The sequence below is a fragment of the Macrosteles quadrilineatus genome, unplaced genomic scaffold, assembly GCF_028750875.1.
Source record: "Macrosteles quadrilineatus isolate MER2022 unplaced genomic scaffold, UCM_ALF_1.0 Scaffold_2__2_contigs__length_208266976, whole genome shotgun sequence".
Lineage (NCBI taxonomy): Eukaryota > Metazoa > Arthropoda > Insecta > Hemiptera > Cicadellidae > Macrosteles > Macrosteles quadrilineatus.
Window position 1 is genome coordinate 59,132,166 of NW_026542595.1, and position 10,983 is coordinate 59,143,148.

Sequence of the window (10,983 nt, forward strand, 5' to 3'; positions counted from 1 at the left end):
GCGTTCGACCTAACACCTGATTTGTATGCGAACGCTACTACACATTGGAACCTCATTCGGCATGGCAGCTTAAGGATTGAACTTGGATTTTCCGAAGCACTAACAGAAACAATTAACTGCATTGTTTACGCAGAGTTTGACAACATAATTAAAATTGAAAAAAATAGAAACGTAACTGTAGATTATGGTTGTTAAATAGTTTAGTGATGTAGCGAAGACTCATTGGTTCACGTGAACTCCTGCTAGATGTATCAAAGTGTTGTGTTTGACATTCAGTGCTTTAAGGATAACAACGGTAAATTTATAATGAAGGAAATAGCTGTGTTAAATATTAAAACGGGAAATTTATTATTTCACCACATTGTGTGCCCACTATTTCCTCGTAGACTCCTTACCATGGAGAAACTAAGAGGAAGTAATTGGGTTACGAAATATTATCATGGGCTGGGCTGGAATTGTGGCGATATACCGTACCAGGTTATATCTAGCACTATCCTCGATTTCGCACGTGTTTGTAAAAGGAGGTGAGAAAGCAAACTATTTAAGAACAGTTATACCACATCATTGTACCGTTGTTGATCTAGAATGCCAACCATTGAACTTTCTCGGCAATCTTCTTTAGACACTTTAAGATGTAACAATCACGCTGCAGCTGAACACAAGTGCGCGCTATCACATTGTTTGATTTTAAGACAGTGGTCCTTATCTAAAAAATAAACTCATCAGAAGTGTACTTCTTTCTAAAAATTCTACTAACCCAGAGCGTGGGAATATACGCCTCAGATTGTCTACCAAGGAAGATACCACCTTCTACTGCCATTGTAGTGAATACAGATCCACACACCAAGAGAGGGACTCACTGGATTGCGCTGTACAGGTACTTGTATTCGAGCGGACATTTGGAATATTTCGACAGCTTTGGTCGTCCTCCACTTGTTCCAGACCACATCAGATTCATCAGGAGGAACTGTCATCGTTATACATATAACTCCAAGGTACTTAAAGATTATAGCTGACCACTTTGTGGACATTACTGTTTAGATTATTTATTTTTCAAAGCAAATGGGTTTTCAATGCCAAATTTTATAGATCTTTTTTCATCAAATTCTGAAAGTAATGATAGATTTATGTTAGATATGTTTATTTATTTGTATATGTCATGAAGGAAATCACTTTTGTAAATATGTATACAACAAGGTTATGTATAAATATAAATAAACAAGTTTGTTGGAATATAAATATTTTATTCATTACCTGACTTTTCAGCAATTGAATATATACATATAGTAAGTTTACAACTATATACATAATAGAAAATGATCTATAATCCTATTCAATAATAGGTTGAACAAATATGTTATGTTGGTAGTGCCCTCAGTTCTAGGTTATACGATAAAAATCAAATATTTATTTTAAAGATATATCACAAATACTGAAAAGACAAATTATATACATTTTAATATACAGTGGTTTGTTTAGAAATCTTAAGATACATATATTAATGTCAATTGAGTAGCTAGTAACATGGGTATCAGACAAATCATGGTTTCATCCTATTTTCTTAAAATCTTAAGCCCATGAGCGTAAGTGTTTACACCATCAAACAACAGGTGCCTTTTGTCATCTTTTGGGCTAAGTGTTAGCTTACATTCAGACTTTGTATAAATCTTGTGTTTTAAAGATCTGAAGGATGTGTTTTCAGTGTACCAATTGTCGCCATTTAAAATACAATTTCTATATTGCTGAGCAGTCAATAGTTTATTTACAACAGGCTTATTAATACCTTTGCATCGTTTTTTTAACTGAATGGTTTGCAACATTCAATCTAATACAATACACTTTACTTCTAACACCTAGAAATTCATTAATGAATTCATTAATTAATACACCATTTACTTCGCACTTCATTTTGCCTAAAACTTTAGCATTTATAGGGGAATAGACCGGATTCCTTTTATCAAAAGAGCTTGTGTCATTTTGTGCAAGTCACGTGTACATATTTCCAAAATGAATGAGTCAGTGTCCATATATAATAATTTAACATTTTGTAGGCCATAGTGTGGATGCAATACATCATAAGAAAACTGTACATTGATTCTTTACTTAAATCTAAAATGCACGTTCCTAAATAAATGGGTTTTTCTACAACAATATTGGTTTTTCCTAAGGTAACACCTGCTAAGTTTTCAGAAAAAATAGTTGTGTTTAAAGTTAGGTTTTTTTATGAGTTTTTCTAACCTCATGGCATCATTTACTAGGTGAAAGTCCAACCTTTTCCTATGATTTTCTATGAATTTTCCGAATATACTGTTGTTGAACAGCTTAAACAGATCCTTGTCAAATCATTAGTGGTTTTTTGCGTAGGTCAGTGTTAAGGTCGATGTAGGACTTAAGCCATGGTGATTGTTGAAATGTTACAACCCTGTGAATTTTTTTAACTTTAAGCCCGTGTTTAATTGCCTGTTTCAAAACTCTGTAGTGGACAATATAATGATGTTTGTCATCTAAGGTTGTCAATAACTTCGGACAGTGACCATGGTGTCTTTCGCTCGCAGAGAAAAGAGAGGTCATTATGTGACGTATGGAGGGACTCTGGATATTCTACATCTACTTCTAGAACGTAGCCAAATTTTGACTCGTTGGAAACTTTGTTGAGATCGAGTTTTTCTATCTCACTTTTTTCCAACCATTGAAATCCACCAGTAGGAAGATATTGCGACATAGCATATCCGTAAAGGTTATTCGCATCCAAATAGGTAATATTTTTACTTGGTTGTGACTTGTCATGCTTTGGGCAGTCTTTGTTATTTGCCTTGGAAAATCTCTTACAACATTGGCTAATTCCCCCACGAATCCCATTTTAAAAGAACAAATACATCTCCGAGTCTTCGATTGTTTCAAGTTTAACATTTGTTTTCTTTAATTTGCAGTTCCACGCATATGATGGAAGAGTGATATAGTACGCAGGATCTAGTTTATGTGTTCGTAAACAAGTGTCTCTAAAGTTTTCAAACACGTTGGTTAACAGCAAGACATCGGTTAAAAGGTATAAATCTGAATATTGTCCAAGGTTTTGAATTCTAAAGGTGTCCCAAACGTTTTGAGCATGCTGGTAGTCTATATCCGTTACGTGCTCAAGTGAAAGTTTGTTGTAAAATGCGTCTTTGGAGGGTAGTTGAGTCTCGTTAAGCCGATAATTGGAGATGATGTAAGAGTAGGGGAAACCCCCTTCCGAGTTATTAAGTTAAATTGCTCCTGTTCAGGAAATTCTTTAAGTGTTTCCCTAAAAGACTATTTGGGGAGGATTGAAGCAAGGTTGGACAAGCTTGAAGGCAGAAATCTTAAAAAAATCAACAAACCGAATTTTTAAAGTTCCTCTTCGAGCCTTTTTAAAAGGGATGTATTTGGTAAAGGAAATGTATTTTTATTCAGTTGATTCAATTACGGATATATTATTCTTATCCAAGGCCAATTCGTTGATGAAGAAATGAGAATCATATGGTAGGTTATGGAAAACATGAGTTGCTCGGCAAAGCGGATGTTACACTGCGAGTGAGCTGCCCCTCTAAAAGTGAAAGGAAAGGAATGCATGTGATCTCTAACTTTCACATCACTACTAGCAACTGGCTTATTACAAATATGACAGGTTGACGCTGTATTGAAAGCAGTTTCTTCAGCTGCGCTAAGTTTAGGTAACATTTGTCGATTGTCATAGAGTTTACTACCAATGTAGATAATATCAGCTTTTAGTGAATCTACAAAATGATTACCTACATTTGCACCTCTATACCTACGAATTATGTTTTTTTTTCAGTCATGTTATCCTTGATGAGTTAAGATAGCAATGCGAAAAAGGGGAGTGTTCATGGGTCAAACTTCCTTCATTCGGTTTAAGTAAACTTTCAAAATCCCCATAGATTACAAATCTAACACGCTGGCTCCTCTCAGTGTTCTTAAATGCAATATGACTTTCTAAGTTTAGGTAACATTTGTCGATTGTCATAGAGTTTACTTCCAATGTAGATAATATCAGCTTTTAGTGAATCTACAAAATGATTACCTACATTTGCACCACTATACCTACGAATTATGTTTTTTTTCAGTCATGTTATCCTTGATGAGTTAAGATAGCAATGCGAAAAAGGGGAGTGTTCATGGGTCAAACTTCCTTCATTCGGTTTAAGTAAACTTTCAAAATCCCCATAGATTACAAATCTAACACGCTGGCTCCTCTCAGTGTTCTTAAATGCAATATGACTTTCGGAAGATAAGTCGAGTCTTAACGGCTCTTTATACACACAAACCCGTCTATGCTCACTGAGCCTCTCCTCTCCGAATTTCCCAATTTTATTTGGCCGATCGTTGAAGAAAGTGAAACATTTTTTTGCAAATGTGGATTTTATGATCATGTTTTTATGATCATTTACTAATACATTGAGTCCACATTCAAAAGAATGTTTTTGTTGGAAACAAACCATTTCTAGTACCCTCTCTGTAATATATACAATTATTATATTGTTATATATTCCATAGACCTTAAAATCTCATCTTCGAGCCAATCTTGCTGTATTCCATGCATTTTTCCTAATCACTTTTCTTTAAACCCACTCTTTTTTATTTACCTGTCGTAGTTCTGATAGTAGCAGTCGACTAGTGCGCTCCAGAGCCTCGTCCTCTGAATCGCGCGAAGGACTGTCCAGAATGATGGGTTTGTACATCCCACAAGGTGCTGGAATCTGTTGTTCCAAGACTCGCAAAAATTATTTGTTTTCAGCAGGTCCTGGAGAACAATGTTATTCATGTTCCACACATGAGGAGGAAAGGGAGCTGAACTGTTGGCGCCGACCTGTCCCCCGACGTGCGTCTGCTACAAGTATAGGAGGATGTCTGCCAGCTCTACTGGAGCAGACGCCCAAAGGAAGAGCAGTATAAAGAAGAAAATAACATCCAAACGAACACTATTTAGCATTGATTATAGATAGACTTGATGCGTACCACTAAGCACGGGATAAATACGACCATTCAAAAACTTCACATTGTTTTAATTAATTAAAACAAAACAATGTGAAGATGAACATGACTTTATTTACAATAGTTAATATCTGATGATAGATGAACATGAAAGTATTTACAATAGTTAATGTTTGATGATAAATGAACTTGAAAGTATTTACAATAGTTAAGGTTTGATGATAAATGAACATGAAAGTATATAAACAATAGTTAATGTCTGATAAGTACTGATGTCGTGTACACTACCTGCTATACAAGTTTTTAAAATGAAATGAAAGAAAAAAGTTGTTATTTCGATAATGTCTTGGTCATTCAATTAGAATTACTTTAACATCACTTGCTGACTGTGCTGCATTACAGAACTGTTGGGCATTGAACACAAGTGTTTTTCTGTTCAAAACTTGTTGACGGACTGCCCGTTTGACAGCACCGCCAATGCCATCCACAGGTCCTTTGCCGTGTGGCGTGGCGAAGTAGTTCCAGACTACTTTCATGCCTTTAGATTTCTGAATAACCTTAAGTGCGGCAGCTATGAATCTATTTTTAAACTGGCTAATAGGGCCATCACTCCAGATCCTTACTTCTGTAATTGCTAAAGGCAATTCATCTAGAATTTTACTTACATATGCAAGAAGTGTGAGTTTTGAGTGTGTCAAGTGGTCTGATGCTATAACAATTGAGTGCTGTTTCCCGTTGTACCACATAATACATGTAAATAAACTAACCTGTGGTTGTCCCCAGTGAAAACTTTGTATTTCGTCCTGTGCTATACATGTATAATTCTCTGAGAAATCAAACTGAATTATGGCTACTTTGGGATCAAAACTTTTTAGGGCAACTTCTTCCCTCTGCTTATTATAGCTTGATGCTTGTTCTCGCTTAGCACAAACATGTACAAAAAATTTACTTGAAATTTCATTTAAGTAACTTTCATTTAATCAACATGAAGGTATTTAAACAATAGTTAATGTCTGATAAGTACTGATGTTGTGTACAGTACCTGCTATACAAGTTTTAAAAATGAAATTGAATAAAAAATTTTGTTATTTCATTTAATGTTTAAAACTTGTATAGCAGGTACTGTACACGAATAGTCATTTATTCCATCTTTAAACAATAGAATATTGTGATTGATTTCGTCAAAAAATAAATACATCTTAATTTTGGCTTACATTGTAGTTTACAAGAGACAACATGGCATGCTATAATTTTCCTCTAGTTTTCCTCATTATTGTATTTAATTTTATCAATTTAGGTGGCTTTTGCGTGTCCCCAATTGATAATTTGACAGCTATTATATGCTGGCAATTTGTTTTGGCGTTGCATGAGCATTTCGGCTTTGGGTATAACATTACCAAATACTTATTGTCTGCAGTAGATACAATGAATGATTGTTCCTGAGGGATGTGACGAACTTTCCCTTGCATAACAAGTAGTTTGGAAAGTCCAAACTTTGTGAAGGGTTCTTCTGTTTCATTGATTGATGTGCATTTTATGTCTTCATTACAAAAAAGCATATGGAAGTTTATCCAAAGGTAAATGGCTCTCAGGAAAACGCATTACATTGGCACTGGAAAATTTTCCTAAATATTCGTTCTTTAGTTGGTACTCGCCTTGTCCACATATTCCTCTAATACATTCTCTTTGATAAAAAAAGGTCTAACTGGTAAAGGCATAAAGCGAGCACTTGAAGTTTTACCTCTTTATAGTGCAAAAATCGTTTTAACCCAGCATTGAGGCTCTCTGCCGGGTTGATTGTTATCCCACTGTATGGGGTATACCTCTTGTGTTGTATGAGAACCCACTTGGCAGTTTTCCTTAAATCAGAGTCTATATGTTTGTCAAAGTAATTTAAAAACTCCTGTGTCCATTGCTGTGAAAGTAAATCATACTTTTGTTGATAAGACGCTTCGCTGTCGCTATCCAACAAATCCCACACTTGACTGGCATATGTACTATAGTCATTATATTCCACATTCTTCTGTTTTTTCGTCCAATTGACAACATCTTGCTGCAAATGGTTCCAGCAGAAAAGCTGAATTGCATTTGGCAATTCCGATGCCAACGCTGCCACAATCCCACCTTCTCTGTCCGTTACAAATGTCATCTTGTCTAAAATTGGGCAATGTTTTACAAGTGTTGAAAAAAACCTTTTATGAACACCAGTGACTTTTCTGTCATGGAGAAGATAAGCCAATGGAATTGTTGGATTGGATTTAAAAATATCGGAGGTATACCCCAAAACTGACACATAAAAGTCACCCAAGTTGAATGTTGTGTCATAATATAGTGTACTACACAATCCAGCTTGTTCTTTGAAAATGTCCATCATGTCACTACTAAATAGTACACTTGCGAATTCGGGGAGTAATTCTAAGTGTTGAACAAAATTGCTCAACTCTTTTCCCAAAAGGAATAATGATGATTCCTTGATTCCATGATAATGATGATGAAAGGAATAATGATGATTCAGGAAAAAAACCGATAACTTAAATATTTGTAAATCAAACCTATGTAAAGAAGCTAAAATTAGTTTTTTTCACCAGAATATTGAACATTTGAGTTCAAAAATCGATATGTTGGAAATCACTTTAAATGAAATAAATCCTGATTTTTTGATCCTGACTGAACATAATGTAAAAGATGATGAGGTTAGCAGACTAAACATAAAAAACTATAAAATAGATAACTATTACTCAAGAAAGGTATTTAACTAAGGAGGAGTAATGGTTCTTAGTAAAACTGAAATTAAACCTCTGAAGTGTAACATCCCTCAATCCTTTCAAAATCAAATTTTAGATGACAAACAGTTTGAGTTTTGTGCCAGTATGTATAATTATTACAAAGTAAAATTTATTTTAGTAGCATTATATAGATCACCCTCCTCTAACACAAAAGAGTTTTTGGACAGACTGTCACTACTTTTGGACTACCTTTCATCTTAGTGTGATTCTATTATAGTAGCTGGAGATGTAAACATTAATGTTATGGTAGATAATAAAGATCATAGGTTTTTAAAAAACTTGTTGAAAAGTCAAAATATGAGCTACATGGTCACATTTTCAACAAGAGTTACAGTCAGAAGTCAAACTGCAATAGATAATTTTTTTGTCAAAAACTGTTTAAGACATAGTGTGTATGTTCAAGGAATAATTACAATGCTTTCAGACCAAGATGGTCAAATTTTGGAGTTATTATGTAAAAATATAGAATATAATAACCCTAGTTCGACATGTAAACGTAGAAGTTTTACAAAGGACAATATAACACTTTTTAAAACCCTATTACAGAAAGAAACATGTTTGGATGCATTTTTGGCCTCATCAGATGAGAAGTACAACTGTTTTTTAATGTCCTTTAAATACCATTTTGATCAAGCTTTTCCAAAAAAAACTATTACAATCAAAAAAAGAAAAAACTGCTGGATTACTAATGACCTTAGAGAAAAAAACACAAGAGCTTATTAATCTTAATAAATTTGTCAGGAGAACAAAAGATCCTCATCTATCAAAATTAATAAAAGGAAAAATGAATTGGTATAAAAATTAGTTGAAAAATTCAAAAATTTCTTATTATAATGGAAAAATATCAAAATCCATTAATATACCAAAAACTATATGGGAAATAATAAACTCTGAAATAGGTAATAAAAAGCCCAATATTAGAGAAAACATCTCATTGGATATTGAAGGTCGGAAATGTACTAACCCAAAAGAGGTCTGTAATATTTTAAATGATTATTTTATTAACGTTGCTCAAGAAGTTAGTATTAATGGTCTTGATGATTTGCATATAGGGAATAATGTAAAAATAGAACCCCCAATATTTGATGTAAACCCATGCTTTAGATTTAGACAGACTTGTCAAGAAGAGGTGGAAAAGGTAATTAGTTCTTTTTCAAACAAATTATCAAGTGGGTATGACGAGATTCCAATTACAATTATAAAAGCAGCAAAATTCGAACTTAGCAAAGTATTAGCACATCTGATAAACTCTTCTTTTGTTTCTGGAATTTTTCCTATTCAGCTAAAAATCTCCAAAGTCATACCTATTCATAAAAAAATGATACAAAAGATTCTTCAAATTTTCGTCCCATAGCTTTACTGCCGGTAGGCTCCAAAATTTTTGAAAAAGTTGTCTATAATCAGCTTGTGGAATATTTGGAAAACTACGATCTCATAGATAGTGTTCAACATGGATTTCGTTCCAACAAATCAGTTACTACTGCTGCTGTGGATTTTATTGAATCTATTATTGAGTCAGTTGATAAAGGAGAAGTTTGTGTAGGAATTTTCATGGATTTGTCAAAAGCATTTGACACTGTTCATCACCCTACACTCTTGCATAAACTAAAGTCACTTAGTGTGCATAGAACTGCATTGAAGTGGTTCGAGTCATACCTGTCAGGAAGATTTCAATACGTTGAATTAAGTCATACGGAGTATAATAAAGTTTCAAAAGAAAAGTCAAATTTAAAATTAATAACACAGGGTGTCCCCCAGGGATCTTTTTTAGGCCCACTCCTCTTTATCTGCTATGTAAAAAATATTGCACAAACACTCATAAAAATACCACAAGACAACTTGGTGATGTATGCTGATGATTCAAATCTGAAAGTGTCAGCGCAAACCGCCGAAGATGTTGAAATCCTATCTTGCCTAGAGTTGGCTAATTTAACAGACTTCTTTAACAATCATAAATTAAAACTAAATCCATCAAAAATAATTTTGTTTCCTTTAAGACTGCTCAGTGCAGGAGAAGATTTGAACCCACAATTGCAATTGACTCTAAGCTAATAGAAATTGAAAAGTCTACCAGATTATTGGGGTTGGAAATAGATGAGAATTTGAAGAATCGTCATGTGGAAAATATCCTTCCTAAAATTAACTCAGGAATATTTGCCTTACGCAGAATGTCATATTTATGCACTGATGTAAGTGTGTTAAAGATGGTATATCATGCGCATATTCGTTCCCATATTTCATTTGGCTTGGCTTTATATGGGTCAACAAAAAAAGAAAACTTGAATAAAATTTTGAAGAAACAAAAGGAAGCTGTCAGAATAATTCTCAATTTGAATCCTGAAGAATCAGCAAAAGAGTATTTCAAACATTTAAAAATATTAACTGTATATGGACAATATATTTACGACACGGTCTTAATAGCAATTCATAATCCATTAAAACAGAACATTGTGTAGTCTTACCGATATAACACGCAAAAAAATACCGTCATACCCACTCACCACAGATTAGCATTTTTGAAAAAAAAAAACCTTCATATATTGGAGCAAAATACTTACATAGACTTCCTATTGCGTTAAAAACAGAAAAAAACATCAAGAAGATGTTGTAAAATTACCTTTATCACAAACCACTGTACTCGTTTGAGGATTTTTTTTAACTTTTAGTCATAGTCGTAGTATTAAGTTTTGATTTGACACTATTCTCATGTACTATGTGTGCATATTGTGAATAAAGATGATTTGACTTTGACTTTAAAAACACACACAAATTGGTATTTTGATCATTTTTCTACGCCAATTGGTTACCGAGATATTGAAAGTGCATAAAGACAGTACGCTGTCTAATGTTATTCTTATGGAGGAATTGAAAAGTGTAACACTTCGCTTAATCGTAAACGTATACTGATGGAACTTGGTATACGGCTTCTTCTCGTTGTGGTCTATTGACATTTTCTCTAAAAACATTTTTTTCTCCAAATGCTCCTGTAGCAGCAAACCTGCATACTCAGCCCCTATATGTTATTCTTATGGAGAATAATTAAAGGCTACGTCTCCCTTAATTATGAATATAAATTAATAAAACTTGTTATGTTGTTTCACCTAGTTGAGTTCTATTAATATTTTCATAAAAACTCATATTTTGTATTCCTTGTTGCGGCAAACCTCCGTACTCAGTTCCCATGTTTTTCTTATGGAGAATAATTCATATGCTATACAGTACACAA